Genomic DNA, 21759 nt, shown 5'->3' on the forward strand with positions numbered 1-21759 from the left:
GTATTCTTGAAGAGCTGCCTGTGGATATTTCATGCAGTTTCCTAAATCAGCTGAAAGGCCCTCCTGATGCTGATCATGGTATCTGATGATCTTTGCCACCTCCTCCCCACCACCAGGATAATGGACACCCGTGGGATATCTGACACCGGTCGTCAACAATCCCTTCTCATGACAACAGGACACAATTTTGCTTTGAAGGGAATGATTCCTTCCCAACATTCAATCCAATTCAATTCAATTCTCTGTGGCTCATTTGATGAATACTCTCTATTTCCATCGCACATGGCTCCAGACTAGAGCATTCCAGAACATTCCACTCTCCCAGCCACAGTGACTGCTTTTGTGGTGAATGCAACATCCAACAGGGGCAATCAGGACTAACAAAACTGCTTGATAGGACTTATGGTTACCATATGGGGAAGCAGTCTTACCTTCCACTTGCCAAGGAGTTGGGGTAGTGTGAGCTGGAGAACCCACACAGGTTGCTGAAAAGGTGCCCCTCTAGGAGAGGAATTTGATGGTGTTGTTTGGGCCTCAGATTAAGTCACCCGTTAAACTCTTCAGTTTTGCGAGACAATAAATTCCCCTTCTTTGTAACTAACCAGAGAATGGGTTTTAGTTTATTGCAACGAGATGAATCCTACCTGGCTGATCCAGATATCACGAACTCGTTCAGACAGCATTAGTCCATCCAGGCATCACTAATCCATCCAGACATCAGGGACAATACATAGCAACTTCAAGATGAAACTGGGAAGCAGGTAAAACTCAGTAAGTGTCCCTAGCTTTGCCTCTCAAAGGTCTTCCCCCAAATTTGTGATATCCTTTCCCTCCCCTTTGTCAGGAAGATTTTTAAATTCGGTACTTTTTTGGTCATTTTCTTCTTCTCTTTAATCAATACTGTCAGAATTTTGTTTATTAGTTTTCTCAAGGAACCAAGATTTTTTTTCTATTTGATCTTTGTTTTCTATGTCATTACTATGTTTTAGTCTTTATCATCTGTTTTCTACTACTTATTCTGAAATTTTGCACTTTTTAAAAAAGAAGTTAATCAGAATCACATTAGTTTACAATCACTTGATTTTACAAGAGTCACTTGTGATGGTTAATTTTGTGTATCAGCTTGACTGGGCCATGGGGTGCCCAGATAGCTGGTAAAACATGATTTCTGGATGTGTCTATGAGGAGATTTCAGGAAGACATGAACTTTTGAATTGGTAGACTAAGATCACCCTCCCCAGCCTCACCTACAGGTGGACATCATCCAGTCTACTGAGGGTCTGAATAGAACAAAAAGGCAGATGGAGGGTGAACTTGCTGTCTCTGCTTGAGCTAAGACATCTGGCTTCTGCTCTCAGACATTGGTGCATCTCTTCTCAGGTTTCAAACCAAGACTTATATACCACTGTGTCCACGCCCTTCACATCCACCCCCTCCCCAGTTCTCAGGCTTTGGATTAAAGTACACTGTCAGTGTTTCTGGGTCTCCAGTTTACAGACAGCAGATCATGGGACTTCTCAGCCTTCATAACTGCACCAATCAATTCCTGTATTAAATCCTCTCGCATCTAGCTTACTGATTCTATTTTTTCTGGAGAACCCGATGAATACACCAATCTCTTTACATCAGAATGCCTTTAACTATATTTCTAGTTCTAGGAGAATGTGCCCAACTTTTGCTTGCAGTAAGTTGACTAGAAGTACATTTGTGAGTCACAGAGAGTGGCTCTGAGTAAAATCAATCTTGTAAGACAAAGACAGTTTTCCATACCAACTTTCACAATCTCAAACTTACAGAACAATATAATAATTTTATGGGAAATCGCTTCAGTCTTCTTAGCAAATAGACTTAGAAAGTCTACTTCAGGAGAACAAATTTAAAAATGAGTACAGATTTAACTTTAGTGTATAATCAGGGGTCTCTAAATATTCTCTAGCTCTTCTCTAATCCATAAACCATGGCTAATTCAATGCTTTGCATTCTCAAAGGACATATAATCTCTCAAGTTTCATGCTATTGAAGTCTGCAGCCTCTGGTCTCAATTTTAAATAAGACTAAAAATATTAAGACTAAAGATATATGGGGTTTACGTTTTTTTTAAATTCTATACCATCTGAGTTATTCTGTGACGTTATGCCCTCTGCTCAATCCACCACAGCCCATATCAAAATATGTCCTGAAGAAGTATCTAAAATGCATCCACATTTCTTAATGACTGTTACTTCACTGGACTGCCCTTCCCAGGAATGTTTTGTTTTTGTTTGAATATAGCTTTCAGGAGTAAGTTCAACGCCAAGAGAGGAACTTCAGACAGACTTCCCTGAAACCAGAAGATGAACTAAGCTTTCCACTACTGCCTACAGGCCCAGCTATGAGTCTCCCATCTGCAACCTGTGCGTGCGTGCTCGGTGGCACAGTCATGTCCGACTCTCTGCGATCCCATGGACTGTAGCCCACCAGGCTCCTCTGTCCATGGGATTCCCCAGGCGAGAATACTGGAGTGGGTTGCCATGCCCTCCTCCAGGGAATCTTTCTGACCCAGGGATTGAACCTGGGTCTCCTCCATTGCCAGGAGGGTTCTTTACCACCAGTGCCACCTGGGAAGCCCCTCTGCAGCCCACCCATGTCTTATAGGAAGAGTTTCCCTGAAAAAGAGTATCTAGAACTTATCTTCAGAGTCCTCCCTCAAGCCCACCTTTCTGAGCTCTTCAGAATTTAGTGCTAGGAAGGACCCACTGATGGCGTGGGAACATCACAGAATGTGTTGTCAGGGTACCCGATATAAATCCCAGATTCAGCAGGTCTTGTCTTCAAAAGACTTTGATTTCCTCTTCTACAAATGGGAGAGGACAATACACATCACCCTGGATTGCTTGAAGGATGAAATCCAGTTGACGAATATGGAAGTTTTTCATATTTGAAGTTAGGTAATTACATGGTTAGCTGATTGGTTTCTATCTGTTTATTGAAAGCCACGAATCATAGTAGATATAAATATGGATATAAATTGATGTAAATATGGATAGATATCGACTTAAATATATTCTCCTCAGAGAGCTTAAAACACACCCAAGGAAATAAGACTTTTCTATGTCAAATAAGCCTACTAGTACTCAGAAGGGTTTTAGTTCTTTCCACAGCCTAGGAGACAGAATCTGTACATTTATCTGAAAGCTAGAAAGATTAGTCTAATTATCCAATAAATATTTATTGAGAAGAAACTGCTGGACGCAGGGACTATGATGGTGGACATGGCACAATCCATAGATGCAGTCCAGCTATGTGGTCCAGATGTGGTCACTGCCCTTGGCCGGCCCTGTCCATGCAGTCAATCCAGAAGGACATCCTGCGTGCCTGGATCAGCAGCCCCCAGGCAACTAGGCAGAACCTTAGGAGCTTGGCCAAAGGATGAGGTGCTGACTCTGGCACACTGCCCCTCTCCCCCAACACACACACTCATTACACTAGGGCAAGACCAGACCTACCACTGCACTGAGATAAATTTTCATCCCTTAAACAAACCTCATGGCTCCTTGTTCTTGACCGTTAGGATGACACTGGAGCTTAAAATTTATGTGGCTCCTGAAGGCTGTTAGTTCGGTAGGAGAGCGGGTGATCCATCACTTAAGGGAGGGCAAGGAGGTGTGTCCGCTGGCCTGAATGCTGACCCACAGGAACGGTCATTTCGGGAAGAGGGCAGTTGTAAATCCCGAGTTTGTCCTCTACAGGCCATCTTAGCTCATGTCAGACAAAGGTTTGCCCTCTGCTGGAAAAAAGTTGTGGAAATGTTACTATCTCAAGCATCCCTGTGTGGGGATATTTACCTTCCCCAGCGGAAGAAGTCAAGTACCTCTTAAGGGTGCAGTGATAAGATCTGACATTCACACAGCAATTTCGCAGTTTACAAAGCCTTTCATCCCTCATGATCTCAAGTGCAGCCTCACGAACAGAACGGATTTTCAGAGGAAGAAACTGAGGCATGGACAATTTAAGTGTCCTGACCAGGATCAGGCAGTCAGTTTTAGAATGTCAAGGAGTACAGTGGGTAGAGTTGTCCTATCCCGTCACAGTCCTGCTGGAGGGTCTTGGGGAGAGGGTTAGGGATAAACTGAGGAAAAAACCAGTGCCTTTCACAGTGTTCTGGAAAGCAGACGCCCTGCCGTTTCGTCCTCCATCTTGCCATAAGTTATCTGAAAGCATATCTCCCCAGCCATTCATGCATTGTTGATGGGAATTTAATTTGGTGCAGCCAGCCCAATGTGAAAATTCCTCAAAAAGTTAAAATTAAAACTACCATGCTGCTGCTGCTAAGTCGCTTCAGTCGTGTCCAACTCTATACGACCCCATAGACGGCAGCCCAACGGGCTCCGCTGTCCCTGGGATTCTCTAGGCAAGAACACTGGAGTGGGTTGCCATTTCCTTCTCCAATGCGTGAGAGTGAAAAGTGAAAGTGAAGTCACTCAGTCGTGTCCGACTAGTGGCGACCCCATGGACTGCAGCCCACCAGGCTCCTCCATCCATGAGATTTTCTAGGCAAGAGTACTGGAGTGGCTTGCTATTGCCTTCTCCATAAAACTACCATATAATCTACCAATTCCACTTCTGGATATTTATCCAAAGGAAATGAAATCCCTGCCTTGAAGAGATATCTGCCCTCCTATGATCATTACAGCATTATTTCCAATAGCCAAGATATAGAAATTAATTAAATGTCCATCAATGGATGGATGGATGAAGAAGCTGTGGTATCTACCTATCCATCTACAATAGAATATTATATTGACATAGAAAAGGAAAACTGGTGTAGGAGTTAGAGAAAATGATGTGGAATTTCTTGAAAACTTAGAATAGAACTACTGTGTGATCTAGCAGTCCTGCTCTTGGGTATATATCCCCCAAAACAATGAATTCAGGATCCTGAAGAGATGCCTGCTACCCCACGTTCACTGCAGCGTTATTCATAGTAGGCAAGGTATGGAAACCGTCTAAGGGTCTGACAATGAAGGCACAGCTCTATGCTGGATTGTTGCCTGAAAGCAATGTCAGATATGACCATTCCTCAAACCCTCAAGGGGTGGGTCTCAATGATTTTCAGGCATATGTGACCTACAAGATGAACCTGTCCAAATATCCCAGGAGGCACCAGCAGAGTGAGTGGCAGAATGAAGGCTTTCTGCAAATTTCTACTTGATGCACATGAGGCCCGGCTTCAGGCAGAAGTCCCCAGGAGCCAACAAAGAGTTGCCGAAGGGTAACAAGGGCAGAGAGAGGAAAAGGCAGGGTCACCTTTGTAGACCATGAATAATCCTGGAGCCTCCAGACCAAAAAAGGACCAGCTGGAAAAATCTCCCTCCAGCCACCCTCCACATTCCTCTCCACCCCAGTACAAGCCGAGGCAGTTCCCTGGAGTGTATAGTCCAGACAGTGCTATTTATTTTTATCTTTTATCCTTTGAGAGAAATAATGGAATCCATCAATAATGTCTTGTTTTTAAACTCATTTGGGAAATAAAAAAAATTTGCTGTGAAAATAGCATTCTCTCTGATCGATTTCACTATAGTTTGGACAATGTAATTATAGTTGGAGTTCCCCATTGAAAACCAAAGATTCCCTTGGTGTCCTTTGTGGCATCTGGGCAGGCCACTGGGAAAGACTCTGATGGTCAGACTATGGCCAAAATTGGTGCTGTCGGGTCAGCTCAATATTCTGTTTTTTCTCACTTGCCATAAAGGTGCATCTCTCCTGGAAAATGAGGTCAGTCTTCCTTCTGGCTCTTTCTAGGCTCTTTTGGGACACTAGTCTATGGTGGTGTGCTATTTGGGATTTAGAAGAAAGAGAGGCTGAGCTAGAGTTGAAATTCCAAAAGGCTTTATTGGGAACAGCTGTAAAAGAAAACAGGGAGAAGCAGATGGGGGCAGGGGGGATGTCAGACCCCACTACGTTCAGCCAACCTTGATGCCTGGCAAAGCGGTCGAGCTTCCAGCAGGAATGGCCAGCCCTTGTATCACCGCCTTGCTCAGTCACAGTGCAGGGTTTCCCTGAGACAAGAGTGACCTTGGCTTACAGGCTGAGAAGGATCTAGAAGAAGCTGGCAGCTGGAGACTGTCAGCTAAGTCCACTCCTGTCTGCTGAGGAGCCAGGCCTTTCATGAAGAGTTATCAGAGCTGTGATTCTTCTGGTCTGCTATTAATGGTGAAAAAGACATTTTGGTTTTGCCAGCTGACATGAACTGAGAGCGACTTGGTGAAAGCTGTTACAGACGGTCTCCAGGTCTTTCTGAACCCAAGAGAATATTAGCAGTGATTTCTTCTGAGAAATGTACTGCTTAAGAGGAGCTGATAACCACTGCTCATTGAATCTCATGTATTCATAGTTCATTGCTTGATTCAACAAGCATTTGTTGAGCACTTTCAATATTTATCTATTGAGGTCCTTGAATGTGGCAACTGAAGGACTAAGGTTACACAGATTCCTGAGGCTTAAGCCCTGCAGTCAAACAGCTGGCACTTAAGCAGCAGATAAATAACTAAAGAAATGCAGGAAATCGTACAATTGCCATTGAAAAGAAAGGCATTTGGGGGAGAGGAACTTGGTAAAAGCCTTTACAGAAGCTCTTCAGGTTGTTTTAGACCCAAAAGACTATTAGCAGTGATTTCTTCTTCTAAATTCACTGCTTAACAGGAGTTAATAACACAGAGGGCCATAAATACACAGAAGAGGGAGTGATTTCTTCTAACTTGTAAGCCTTCCCCTGGTTGCTGTCACTGGTCCATGACGAATGGATAGGATCTGAGCAGACAGATACAAGGAGAGGGACATTTTTCATGGAGGAAATAAAAGGAGCAAAGTCACTGATTAATAACAACAGCAATGCCTATTTGTGTTAGGCACTTTGTTTAAGTTTGCTTTACTTAAGACTTGAAACATCTCTGCCAAGGAGGTGTTTATATCCTCAACATACAGAAGAAGAATCTGAGGCTCAGAGAGGCTGAGTAATTTGCCCAAGGTTGCATAGGCAGTGGGCTTCCCTGGTGGTAAAGAATCTGCCTGCAATGCAAGAGACCCAGGTTTGAGCCCTGGGTCAGGAAGACCCCCTGGAGAAGGGAATGGCTACCCACTGCAGTATTCTTGCCTGGAGAATCCTGTGGACAGAGGAGCCTGACGGGCTACAGCAGAGGCAATAGCTGATTCAAGAGTCAAAGTCGAGTCGTCTGACCTGCAAGTCCATTCCCAACCCTACAGTGCCCCCTAATGTGGGTGAATTGGAGACCAAAGACACCCGTAGCCACGGAGGGCACATCGCAGGATGAGGAGGAGGGATTCTGGGGAGAAGAACAGTGGGTAGAATCCTGGGTTCTCTGTGGAGCGTCCCGGTGGATGTGCCGAGGAGCAGGTGGGAATTTGCACTTGAAATGCAAAAGCGTTGGGGAGAGACACAGGGAGAGGCCATTGCTGTGTTAGGAGGTAGAGAGACCTGTTTATTTACCAAGGGGAGCAATGGGTCTGCTTGGCAAATACTCTGAGTATGAGACTCTACAGATCAGCTAAGTGCCTTATCTGTGGGAGAAGAGGAGCAGGATACGTTTGCCAGGGTGAGAGTGGGCTAGAGAAACAGGGAGAGAGGAAGAAGGACAGACGCAGAGAGGTGAGGAAGGCTCTGCCAGCTATGAGCCCTTCCGCATGACTCCCCAGTCTTTGGGAAAACTACTAAAAGCACACATGCTCAGGACGTGACTCGTGTGTGTGTGTATGTGTGTGTGTGTGTGTTTGTAAGCCAGCAAAGGAGCCTCTCATGTCAGGCCCACACTGAGTCCAACAGTGTCTATGTGCTTGGAGCAGAGGCCCCAGGAGGAGAGACCCTAACAATCAAAGCCCCAGGGATTCACAGAAATCATGGCAAAGCTCTGGCCTTTCACAGGCTAGAGATTCAAATCAAATCTGTCAAGTTTTCCATGGAGCAAGGCGGCTGTGGTCAAGAGAAAGCAGGTTGAGGGTGGAACTTCAGCCACCCCTGGAGAAGCTGCACTGGAGACGGAACCCAGTGGAGAGGAAGGCAAAGGGCAGACTCGCGAGAGGCAGGAGTGACGCTGCGCAGGTGGACATGGGCCTGGCTCTGCCCTGAACCAGTGGTTAGGGGTGGGATAAGGCAGCTGAGCGTCCCTGGTCTCCCATCCCCTGGGGAAGCAGCAGGCCCCACGAACCCAGAGCTTCTCAACTGATGATGCCTGTGGACTTTCGGGAAGGTTGGGCAGGCAGGCAGGAGTGCCGTGAAGAGCTGCATGTCCTGTGTGCAAAGAGGCTGGTTACAGGGAGGCTTCCAGGGCTATCAGGTGCAGAGACAGAGAAGGCCATGGACTCCGAGTTGCCATGGGCATGGTGAGGGGCATGCCTTTGGGGAGGATAAGAAGTAGGGCCAGATCGCCCTTCTTTCTGGGAGATTATGTCCGCAATTCCTTTCTGCAAAAAGGTGCTGAGGGTAGGTGTATTCAATTGGGTAAGTGTCCCTGTACCGAAGTTGTGTCCTGACGCGCACGTTGGCAAGGCTGCCCACTTGGCGAGGCGGCACAGTCTGTCCTGGCTGCTGACCCATTTCCCAGCGCCAGGTGACAAAACCCCACTGCTCAAACTCATGGCTCCAGGGATAATTGGTTCTGATCAAGCAGTTCTGGGAAATGATGCCTTCCCCTCTCCTGAGCAGATGAAGAAGTCCAGGAGGCAGCAGGCGTGCGGCTTCATGTGCTGTGTCTCCTTTCTGGCTCGCTGACTTTGACTTCCCCAGCTGACTCCCCGCCATCCCCTGGCTGCACTGTCTCCAGCCAGAGAGGACACTGGGCAACTTCAGACACAAAATCATGAGCCTGGGGTGGGGCAGACCAAGGGATGCTGGGAAGAGCCCCCTCTTCCTCAGCACCAGTAAACCCTTCCCCCACTCAGAGGTCACAGAGACTGAGCCAGCCTGAAGTTGGTCCCTTCATTGTTGGTTCTGCCTTTGGGAAGAATAGTAACCCATCACTCATCTTGACTCAGCAGAGGCTCACCCCTCATTTCATTCAGATCTTTCCTTAGGTGTCTCATCTTCGGCAAGGCCACCCCATCTAAAATGGACCCTCCATCACCCTCCATCAGTTCATACACGTTTCTTCTTTGTAAGCAGTTCCCATCAGAAGACATGGTATATATTCATTGGCTGATTTGTTTAGTAATGTTTTTCTCATTAGCATTTGGCCTCCATGGAGGTGGAGACCTTGCCTGTCATAGTCTCTGCTGTCTCCAGAAGCCAGAAAAGCCCCTGGCAGGGAATAGCCTGTTGATCAATTCTGGAGAATGGGTAGATGAGTGGATGCTATTAAGGCAGTACCATTCTGGAGGGACCAAGAGCAAAGAACACCTCGTTTGGTTTACTGTTCTAGTCCCGTTACCCAGCACAAACTCTGACACATCACTGACGCTCAAATACTTGTGGGATGGGTAAATGAAAGTAGGAAGGAAGAACCAATGTCCATCCCAGCATCTCCACAGTATGACCCAGGAAGTGTCCTGACAGCATCAGGGTTTGGAGCACATGGAAAGGGACTAACGAACAGGAGAAAGTGTACACAGAGAAGTCAGGCACCAAGGATGCTCTAGGCCCCTGGAGTCGTTTAGATGTCTGGTCTAAGATGAGGAGGCTCATACAGGATCGCGCAGTGTCAAGGCTGGCTTCTCAAGTTTTGTTCTCATCAGAGGAGTGATGCTACAGCCAAAAATGACAGACAGCCTCACTACGTGACTCTGTGACCTTAATCGCCTAAGCTCTTTGGGCTCCATAGATTGTTATTGGAGTGAATGGATGGTAACATGATGCCATAGGAACTCTCAGTGGAGCATGGAGGTGGAAGGGGATTAGATCGAATGCAAAATTAGACTGCCTCAAAGATGTGTTTCAAGTGCTCACCATCTACATTCCCCTTTTTCAAAGCGTGGAGATTTCTTCACAAGTTAAGAAACAGATACTTTCAAAGGCAGTGGAGCTTGGCTTGGAAACCAGTATGTGAATCTGCCTGTCTCTCCCCTTCCTTCCATTCTGTCATCTCCTGGGTAAAGTTAGCTCATCCATGTTCTCGGCTCAGGGTGTTGGGTTCACATTCTGTGTCTGGATGGAGGACAGATGCCTCTTCTGGGCACAGAGATTGGAATCTGGTGAGTCTTTCTTCTTAGCTGTTACTCAGTGAAATCCTTGTGGACGTGTTGGGATTGTTATCTCTTATAGCCCACTAAAAACTGGTCCCATTGCCTTCCATGGAGTCAAGGGGTACAGGGAAGCAGTTTCATCTGAGGGGTGACTAGGGAATATTCTGGGCTTCCCTGGTGGCTCAAATGATAAAGATAAAGGCAGATAAAGAATCTGCCTGCAATGAAGGAGACATGGATTGAATCCCTGGGTCAGGGAGATCCCCTGGAGAAGGGAATGGCAGCCCACTCCAGTACTCTTGCCTAGAAAATCCCATGAACAGGGCAGTCTGGCCCGCTACAGGCCATAGCGTCGCAAAGAGTTGGACATGACTGAACAAATAACACTTTCACTTTTCAGGGAAGGTTTTAGTAATTTGAAATCATTAAATTTGGTAATAGGCTCATCTCTTCTTCCAAGTGTGCCTGAACTGTTCACATCTGTGTTTATTAGATGCATTACTTACTCAATACTTTCACTGATGTGCTGTGTTCCCCTCGTCCCAAACTATTGACTTTCTTTTGGTACTTCTTTAGTATTCCAGGTCCTCGTTTTTTTTTCTACAGTACCCCTCAGCATCCAGGGGTGGGATTGCAGGTAGTATTTTACCCCATAGGAGTTGAATCAACAAAGTCATCAAAGTCAACAAAGTTGACTTTGTGCCAGAGAAATGTATCATTTGGACAACTTTTGGTGTACACTGACTGGGGAGGGTTCACCCAAGAGCTGTGGGGTGTATGTGTATGTGTGTATGTGTGTGTGTGTGTGTTGTTGCGTGAGTATCTGCAGAACCCATTCCATCTGCCTGGAGCTCTCTGCCGTTCCATCTCCCACTCACCCACTCTCCCACTTAAATAAGCCCTAACAGTCCTTGGATCTCAGTCCAAACATGGCTTCTTCAGAACTTTTCCTAAACTCCTTAAGGAGATCAGGACTCCCTGTCTTATAGGCTTATAACACCTGTGTTTTTCTTCTAGAGAAGAGCTGTCCAAAGAGAGATTATGCAAGCTACCTATGTAACTTTTCATTTTCTAGTAATCACAGTACACCAGCTTTCCCAGGGGCTCAGCGGTAAAGAATCTGCCTTCAATGCAGGAAAACAAGGAGATTCAATCCCCTAGGTCAGGAAGATCCCCTTGAAGAGGAAGTGGCGACCCTCTCCAGTATTCTTGCCTGGGAAATCCCATGGACAGAGGAGTCTGGTGGGCTGCGGTCCACGGAGTTGCAAAAGAGTCGGCTGCAACTTAGCGACTAAAACAACAAACAAATCATATTTTAAAAAGTAAAAAAAAAAAAAAAAGGTGAAATTAACTTTGACAATATATTTTACTCAGCCCAGTGTATTAGTTTCCTAGGGCAGCCCTAACAAAGAACCACAAACTGAGTGAGCTGTGCAACAGAAATGTCCATACTTTTGGAGATCAGATGTCTGAAATAAAGGATTAACCTTCTGGAAACCGTGAGGAGAAATCTGTCCCATGTCTCTCTCCTAGTTTCTGGTAGTTATCTGGAAATCTTTGGTGTTCCTTGACTTACAGATGGCATTCTCCTTGGGTCTTCAATTTGTCTTCCTTTTTACATGGCTTTCTTTTTATAAGAAGAACCCCAGTCAGAGGTGGTGCTAGTGGTAAAGAGCCTGCCTACCAGTGCAGGTGACTTGAGATGCAGGTTCGATCCCTGGGTCAGGAAGATCCGCTGGAGGAAGAAAGGGCAACCCACTTGGATATTCTTGCCTGGAGAACCCCCATGGACAGAGGAGCCCGGTGGGCAACAGTCCATGGGGTCACACAGAGCTGGACACAACTGAGCAACTTAGCATGCAGCAGGCATTCAGATAAGGAACACGCCCTACTTCAGTATGACCCCATCCTAACTAATTCCATTCAGTGACTCTATTCCCAAATAAAGTAGAATTCTGAGATGCTGAGGATTAGGACTGCAACGTATGAATCTTGACACACACAATTCAACCTGTAACATCGAAGAATTTAAAATATCATTTCCTTTTGTAACTTATTAAGACTTTGAAGTTTAGTGATGAATCTTATACTTAGAGTATAATATACAGTGGTATATTTTATACTTAGTTTATACTTATAGCACTAAATTCTCATCCAGAATACTTTATCTGTATCTAGAGTTCATAAAATTTCCAGTTGAAAAAGCAGAGTCACCTATCCAAATTTTTCCAAACACACTTCCAAATTTTCTCATTGCTGACATGAGAGGAAAGACATTTCCTCTGATATTCATAGAGTGTATGTAGGCACCAGTGGGTCTCTGCTCTTGAAGGGATGCATGGTAAGTGGTAAAGGCTCAATAACCCACATCAGTCACAGCCCCTCGTTTCTGTCCCACTGTGTGTGAGGGTTTTCCTTGCTGCCATATTAGTCCAGTCTTTGACCTCTTATACCCTTGGATTTTTTTGTTCCATGAGCCAATAAATTCTCTTTTTTTATTTTTGCCACTGTGAGCTGAGTTTTTTGCCACTTGCTACTAAAGAACACTGACAGCAAACAAGATCTCATTTAGTTCTCATGTCAGGAAGCACCATTTCCATCAACAGAGGAGGGGACTAAGGCCTAAAGACCTGGAGTAACATTTCCAAGTTCACCTAGCCAGGAAATGACAAAACTAGGTTCATCCCCCCATTTCTTTCTGACTCCAAGGGGGTGGCGTTTCCAACAGTAAACACTGCTTCCTAAGTGCAGGACACGTAAGAATCAGATAAGCAGGAAAGGCAGGAAAATGGTAAATTCTGGAGCAGAGTGGCAAACCCAAGACACAAAGTGTAGTGGGGAGGTTTTTTATTTCCTGTGCATCAAAAACTGGAAATTAATGACACTCCTGTATATGGGGTGAAAGAACTATGAAAGGAAGGTAAGTAAAGGCTTCTAGGAGATGTGCTATAATAAGTGCTATAATTATTCTATATCTAAAGAATAATTAGAAATTACTGTGTCAATTGCATCTTAACAGGGGCTCTCAAAGGATTAGAGAGTATTGAGAACAATTTAAAGTTACACATGAACTGAGCATTCTTCCTGGATTTGTTTTTTACCTAGTGAACAGCTTTGTAGTCACCAGTGGACTGTGATGAAACCTACAGAGGTGGATCCATTTGAAAACTTACACTGGGCTTAGCAGGGTTCATCCCTTCACCCAGTAAATCATTTGAGACATGTTGAGCATCAGAGTGAAATGGAGGAGCTCTCAGGTAAAGAAAGCATTTGTCCTGGAGGATGGCAGGCCGGGAATGGAGACACAGCTCCTTCTCCAGTGGGGGCTGGGAGGCCAGCCTCATAGAAGATCTCACTAGTCCTCACACTCTTCTTTTGGGTGGAAAAAGCAAGGCTCAGAGAGGTTGAATAACTTGCCTAGGTCACACAGTGCCAAGGGGTAGAACTGGGCTGCACTGTCCTTTGGAGGCACAGAAATCTGTGAAGCCTAATGGTTTTTCTTGCTTGCTTTCCTTTCTGTCTTCCCTTTGTGCTGTGTTCTTCAGTCTAACTCCTTCAGGCCTTACCACCTTGTGTTCTCATAAGAAGACCCGTGAACACCAATGACATAAGTGTTAAGTCTCAGATAGAGAGCTCTGGAACTCTTGAGGCATCAGAGAGCTTCTTGATGGGAAGTTGGAAGGACAACCAGCTCCCAGTTTTATTTCCTGCTCTGTGAACAGAGTATTCCAGCAGCCCTGAGTGAACCCAGGCGCCTGCTAGGGTTTTTAATGAGAATTTTTTTCTTGGAAAAATGTGGCACTTTGGGGCTTCCTGTCTCTGCTCCCTTATTTATGGTTGGGTGAACCTGAGCTCACCATTCACTGTATCTGAGAACAAGTGTCTTCATCTCTAAAGCGGTCAAAAGAGTCCTAACATCACAGGGGTTATTAGGTGAATTATATGTAACATTTAGACAATTTTTTTCCCTAATTCCCTCTACCATGAAATGTGGATTTACATATGTGTTTTATATGGTACAATTTTTTTTTATCACCCAAGAACCAGTTTTCACATGAAGAATGCACGATCTGTCCTATCTCATACCATCTTTCTACATCAGCCACTGAATCAAAGTTCCAGAGGTATCTGTTCTCAAAACAAATCACCAGTGCTAAGAACTCACTGAACAAGACCATTTACTCCCAAGTGTCTTCTTCAAGGGTGTAGGAAACAAGGGGGCAGATCTGCAGAGCACTGAGCCACGTCCTGCGTATGCTGAATATGACACATCCCGCACCTCTTTTCAAAGCTTTGAGAGCTGCCCTCTTTGGCTTGCAATTCCATCTCCTTGGTGCTGGCACTCTTTCTGGTTTGGTCTAGCCTGGACTTCAGGGAATCACAGTTCTTAAGGACATACTCTCCTCACCAGGGTATTGGAAATGTTGTCCATAAACATATGTCTTCCTGCTACTCTGTTCAGTGAGGCCCACAGGGCTATGGAGGAGGAATAAGGAATTACCTACGATTACTTCTGTCGTTGTTATTAAGCAGTCGTGGCTCAAGCATGCACAATATAAAAATGATATTAATGACTTGTTATCGAATTATGAAAGTGTGTTTTCCCAAGTTGAAAAAACCACTTATGAGAGATTTTGTCATTCATTCAACAGCTGTTTATTGAACACCTGCTCTGTGCCAGGCTGTGTCCTCGGCAGCAGGGATACAGAGGTGAATGAGGCAGACTGTGCTCTTATAGCTTCCCTTCCAGTGTAAGAGGAAGACAACGAACAAGTAAACACCCAGGATGAATATCAGGAGGGAAGTACAACCAGGCGAGGGTGGGAGAGTTAGGGAGGAAACACTGCCATTGAGGAGGTGGTGTTTAATAAGGCAGAGTCAACAGAGGGACTGTTGGGAAGGACATTCTAAGTAGAGGGGACAGAGGTTTTAGGGCAGAAAAGAAGTTCTTGTTTTCAAGGAGCAGAAGGAAGGTTAGGTGGTCAAAACAGAGAGATCAAAGCAGGAATTGGCTGGCTTGATGGCAGAGAAGTCAATAGGGGCCTGCAGCCCACAACAGGAAGCTTGGGTTCATTTTAAGTGAAATGGGAACTCACTGGAAGGTGGGGCGTGGCCAGATCTAGCATGTAAAAAAGAGACATGCATAGAAGGGTCCCTGCAAGACATCACGGGGGCTTGGACAAGTCTTGGTACCAGGAAATGTGTGGCCTAAAAGCTCCATTTTTTTCAAACTTTAGAGTTTTATTTTATTTTTAATTGAAATATAGTTGATTTACAATATTATATCAGTTCAGTTCAGTTCAGTCACTCAGTCGTGTCCGACTCTTTGCGACCCCATGAATCACAGCACGCCAGGCCTCCCTGTCCATCACCAGCTCCCAGAGTTCACTCAGACTCACGTCCATCAAGTCAGTGATGCCATCCAGCCATCTCATCCTCGGTCGTCCCCTTCTCCTCCTGCCCCCGATCTCTCCCAGCATCAGAGTCTTTTCTAATGAGTCAACTCTTCTCATGAGGTGGCCAAAGTATTGGAGCTTCAGCTTTAGCATCATTCCTTCCAAAGAAATCCCAGGGTTGATCTCCTTCAGAATGGACTAGTTGGATCTCCTTGCAGTCCAAGGGACCCTCAAGAGTCTTCTCCAACACCACAGTTCAAACGCATCAATTCTTTGGTGTTCAGCCTTCTTCACAGTCCAACTCTCACATCCATACATGACCACAGGAAAAACCATAGCCTTGACTAGGCGGACCTTAGTCGGCAAAGTAATGTCTCTGGTTTTTAATATTCTATCTAGGTTGGTCATAACTTTTCTTCCAAGGAGTAAGTGTCTTTTAATTTCATGGCTGCAGTCACCATCTGCAGTGATTTTGGAGCCCCAAAAAATAAAGTCTGACACTGTTTCCACTGTTTCCTCATCTATTTCCCATGAAGTGATGGGACCAGATGCAATGATCTTAGTTTTCTGAATGTTTATCAGTTTCAGTTATATAGCAAAATGATTCATGTATACATATATATATACACAGGAGAGCAGCCAAGAGTGCCTGGCTGTGACGGCGCAGAATGGCCAAGAGGAGCCACCCCACGTCTGAGGCCAGGGGTGGCGGCTGGGAGGAGCCACCCACGTCCAAGGAGCGGTGGCTGTGCTGGCACAGGAGGGCCTAGAGGAGCTATCCCACGTTGAAGGTCAGGAAGGGTGGCGGTGAGGAGATACCCTCCGTCCAAGGTAAGGAGCAGAGGCTGCACTTTGCTGGAGCAGCCATAAAGAGATACCCATGCCCAAGGTAAGAGAAATCCAAGTAACATGGTAGGTGTTGCAAGAGGGCATCAGAGGGCAGACGCACTGAAACCATACTCACAGAAAACTAGTCAGTCTAATCACACTAGGACCTCAGCCTTGTCTAACTCAATGAAACCAAGCCATGCCCGCGGGGCAACCCAGGACGGGCGGGTCATGGTGGAGAGGTCTGATAGAATGTGGTCCACTGGAGAAGGGAATGAAAAACCACTTCAGTATTCTTGCCTTGAGAACCCCATAAACTGTATGAAAGGCAAAATAATAGGATACTGAACGAGGAACTCCCTAGGTCAGTAGGTGCACAATATACTACTGGAGATACTCATTGGAAAAACTCTGATGCTGGGAGGCATTGGGGGCAGGAGGAGAAGGGGACGACCGAGGATGAGATGGCTGGATGGCATCACGGACTCGATGGGCATGAATCTGAATGAACTCCGGGAGTTGGTGATGGACAGGGAGGCCTGGCGTGCTGCGATTCTTGGGGTCGCAAAGAGTCGGACACGACTGAGCGACTGAACTGAACTGATATATATATACACATATATATAATATGAATATATATAATACATACATTATTTTCAGATTCTTTTCCCTTTTAGGTTTTTACAGTTCCCTATGCTGTACAGTAGGTCCTTGTTGGTTATCTATTTTATATATGTAATGTGTATATGTTAATCCCAAACTCCTGATTTATTCCTCTGCTCTTTCCCTTTGGGTAAGCATAACTTTGTTTTCTATGTCTGTGAATCTATTTGTGTTCTCTACATACGATCATCTCTAATTTAAAGAATTACCGAAATATTCAGTCTCATTGCTTTTCTATTTACATGTTATTTAACCAATCTTGAAGGCACTTACAATACTGATAAACAGATAAGACATACAGATGTTAAATATTCAAAATGACAGAATGGAATGCATACAGACCCAATTATGGCAGATACAGTGATGAAAGAATTTAAATATGTATTGAGTGCATTCTAGGGGGAGATCCTTAGCTAAACACCGGATATCATCTCATATGAACTTCACCCCAACCCTCTGAACTGTGGGCTCTGCATCAACAGGTTCTGCACTCACAGTTTCAACCAACTGTGGAGATGGAAATATATATGTATACATATACATATATATATACATATTTAATTCCAGAAAGTTCCAAAAAGTAAAACTCGAATTTTCTGTGCTCTGGCAACTATTTACCTAGCATTTATGTTGTATTAGGTATTATAAGTAATCAAGAGATGATTCGAAGTATACAGGAGGATGTGCATGGGTTACATGCAAATACAGTGCTATTTTATATAAGAGACAAGCATTCTGGGATTTTGAGGTCCTGGAACCAATTCTCTTACAGACAACAAGGGACAACTGTACTGACTTTCCCAGATGGGCAAGTGCATCAAATGAAGTCTAGTTGGTAAGTATCACCCAGGCCTATCTGACTCTCAGCTACAGTCCAGGTGGGCAGCTGATTCCTCTTTCACGTGAAGACACCCTCCCTGGTTCCTTTCAGGCCTAGACTTTGTAAGTCAATGGTGTCCAAGTTACTAGAGTAGGTGGAGGTTCTTGGCCCTATGGAGAGGCCACTGAACATCCCTAAGAGAAGGAACCATTTTTCTTACCTGTAGCTCCCACCAGCCAGCCCAGTACCTGGCTCCTGGTAAATCTTTGGTGAGGTCTGTTCAATGGGGCAAAGAGTGAATGGGTGAATGAACAAACTCAAGCCATTCATCCTTTTTCAAACCAGAAGCAAGCTTGCCTCTTTTTAACACATGGCTTAGGCATAGAATTAGCACGTAGCTTGCCTGGAGGTGTGCAGTGGCTGGGTGGACAATTTTCATGCATTTATTCATATATGAGTGTGATAAATATTTAACAAATGCATACCATGTATAAATTATTGTTGCGCTGAGGCGATCTCCCTTTTCCAGATAAGCTAGGGGGAAAAATTAAAAACCTGAACATAGCACTTAAAAAATTTGACTCAGGAGTTCTAGTTTGGATGCTTAACCAACTGGATGACTTTGATCTACTGAGATTCAACTGCTTCAGCTTCGAAATGTGGGTAATTATACTTCTTTCATTAGGTTGTGAGACCTATATGAAAAGAGTATGCAAAATCATTGCTTCATAGATTCTACATAGTTAAACTGAATTATTACTGCTATTGCTACTGTTATAGTCTATCACTTGGTCTCTGCTCCTTATTTTTTACCTTTTTCTTTCTCTCCCCTCCCCCCACCTCCTTGAATGGAGAAAGAAGAAAGGAAAATAATGTCACTTCCATGGGCTTTGCCATTAATTAGGTTGTAAAAACTTTTGCAAATACATGAACTATTATTTTAGAAAATATCCTTTCCCACTTAATTTATCTGACTCAATCCTGCTTAATTTAATGAAGACACTAAAGTGATAGCTTTAATAAATTTTATAGCTTTAATAAATATCACCAAGTAATGCTAACTAACCACCAAAGAAAAGGGATTATGCCTAAGTGTTCAAAAAGGGCATTTGTCCAAATGCAATGTAATTACCTGTTGAGTACAAGTACTGGATTAAACACTACCCTATAGCTGTAAATCCAATTTTGACACAAAATAATTCTAACATCATTTACTAGAAAAACTATGGCTGCCAACTTTTTAGACTGCATGAAATCAGTACAGTTATTCTTCTGGCCTTTTGACTTTCCTGATAAAGAGGTACACTGAGAAATAAGTGGAAAAAATAAAGTGTGACAACTGGAGAGATAATAACATTGGATATCTTAATCTTACTGTTTAAAGTAGAAGGTCAGAAAGCTTTTTTTTTTTTTTTTTTTTTTTCTTCTGAAAGAAATGACCATAACTTAGTGGCTTAAGACAAAGTAAATTTAATATCTTTTAGTTCCGGAGTTCAGACGCCTAAACTCAGTCTCACTGAGCTCAAATGAGGAGTTGGCAGGGCTCTGTTCTTTTCTGCCTTCCCTGGTGGCTCAGTTGGAAAAGCTTCTGCCTACAATGCGGGAGAGCCGAGTTTGATCCTTGGATCGGGAAGATCCTCTGGAGAAGGAAATGGCAACCCACTCCTGTACTCTTGCCTGGAGAATTCCATGATGGAGGAGCCTGGTAGGCTACAGTCCATGGGGTTGCAAAGAGTTGGACATGACTGAGCAACTTCACTTGCTTTCTTTCTTGTTCTTTTCTGGAGCACCTCAAGGAGAATCCCTTTCCTTGCCTTCTCCAGCTTCTAGAGGTTGCCTGGACCCCTTGGCTGGTGGCCTCTGCCTCCATGTTCAAAGCACATCACTGCAACCTCAGCTTCCATCAACACATCTCCTTTCTAGTCTCTGACCTCCTATCTTCTTATAAGGTCCCTAGTGATGACATTGGGCCCATCAGGATAATCCAGCATAATCTCCCCATCTCCAAATCCTTAGTTTAATCATACCAAGAAAATCCGTTTTGTCAAGTAAGGTAACACACTGACAGGTTCCAGCTATTAGAATTTGGACATCTTTGGGGGACTCGTCTGCCACAGAGAGGAAAATACAAAAAAGAAAGGAATGATTCTGAATCTTCTAGAAAAGAAGCAGAATGTAATTCCACCCTCTGGAGCATTTTTCTTGATGCCTATCACCACGACGGGGTCCTGGGCTGCTTTGTCCTCAATCCATGTCCTTACCCTGCTCTGCTGTCTAGGCAACAGAGACCATTTCTCAGCTGCTATGTCAGGGATCTGCTGAGCTCAACCGATGAGAGGGACTGACCAGGCCAGGAGAGAGGATAATGGACAAGCTGGGATGTTTCTTCCCTCTCTATCTCTCTCGGACGGTATCTCCTGCAGCCCCAGCTTCACCCACATAAACCCACTATGGTTTCAGCTGCTTCTAGGTGATTCTGACCTCCTCCCAATCGTAGCTTCCCACTGCTGCTGATCTCGGGGTTACCACTCTGTCTCCTTTTGACTCCTTGGCCTCTTATGTCTTCGTGGTATAAAAGTTTCTGCATTCAGTTCCCTCTGTAAATACTCAAAGAAATTTCTGTTTCCCTAGTTGGGCCCTGATAGATAGAGATGGAGAGAAATTACAGACTTTGGGGGAAAGAGACACTCATTTCAATGATGCTGTCACTACTCAGATTAGTTCTGAAATTCCTTCTCTTGGAGAATTGTCTTAAAACCAAGTTTTCAAGCCCCTGAAATAAAACCAGGGTATTAATTTTCTGGAGCTGCTGCCACAAATTACCACAAACATGGTGGCTTCAAAGAAAATGCATTCATTCTCTTGGCTCTATGGACCAGAAATCTGAAATCAAGGTGGCCACTGGGCAGCGCTTCGTCTGAAGGAACCAGAAGAGCATCTTTCGTCTGTTGCAGCTTCTGCTCAGGCCACCCTTGGCACTCGGCTGCATCGCTCCAGTCTCTGACTCTGTCTTCACATGTGTCCTTCTCTTTGCTGTCCCTTCTCTCCCTCATCCTCTATCTTATAAGATACTTATCACTGGGTTCAAGCTACCCAGTTATTCAAGGATACTCTCAACTTGAGAATCTTAATTACCTCCGCAAAGAGCTTTTTTCTAAACACAGTCACATTCAAAATTTCCTCAGATTAGGACATAGACATACTTTGAAGGAAGGGACATCATATGACCCACTACTACTAGTTTCATTGCTTTATAGCCAATCAGGAAAATCTCCTATACACACACACAGTCATTACCTGGCTTGATCAACTTCATTCACCCAACTTAGCTCTCAGGGTTCTTGGCTCTTTCTAAAAATTAAATCAACTCCTGAAAGATAAGCAGTGTATTCCAGAGCACATAGGGAAAACCTTATTATAGCAGCATAAATGGGAAAAATGACTCGTCGACACCCACAAAAGTCGGTCAGTGGAAAAGCTGCACTCTCAACTCTGTCTTCCGTGATGGCTGACTCCTCCGATCAGCAGAAGAGGCATTCAAGTCTCCACATTTGAAGTCCGTTCAGTCTAGTTCACACTCTTCTCTGCCCTCACTCAGCAGCTGCTTTTTTCTGTTTTCAGTCCAAATATACGTTTTCTCATTTATTCTTAGTACACATTCATCTGCCAAGTTAAATATGGTCCAGAGAGCTATTATCGGTTCCTCTGACTATTTTTAAGGGTAAAGGGAGGTCTTTCATAAAGGCATAATTTCTCACAGAATCATCGGAAGGCTTCATTTATATTGTTGCTCTTGTGTCCTGGCTCAAGTTGATGAATGACAAATAGTGATGTAAATGCAGATTTTAGATAATTTTGCTGAGATTATACTCCAGTTACTGG

Source organism: Ovis aries, chromosome 6 (assembly GCF_016772045.2).
Source record: "Ovis aries strain OAR_USU_Benz2616 breed Rambouillet chromosome 6, ARS-UI_Ramb_v3.0, whole genome shotgun sequence".
Classification (NCBI taxonomy): Eukaryota; Metazoa; Chordata; class Mammalia; order Artiodactyla; family Bovidae; genus Ovis; species Ovis aries.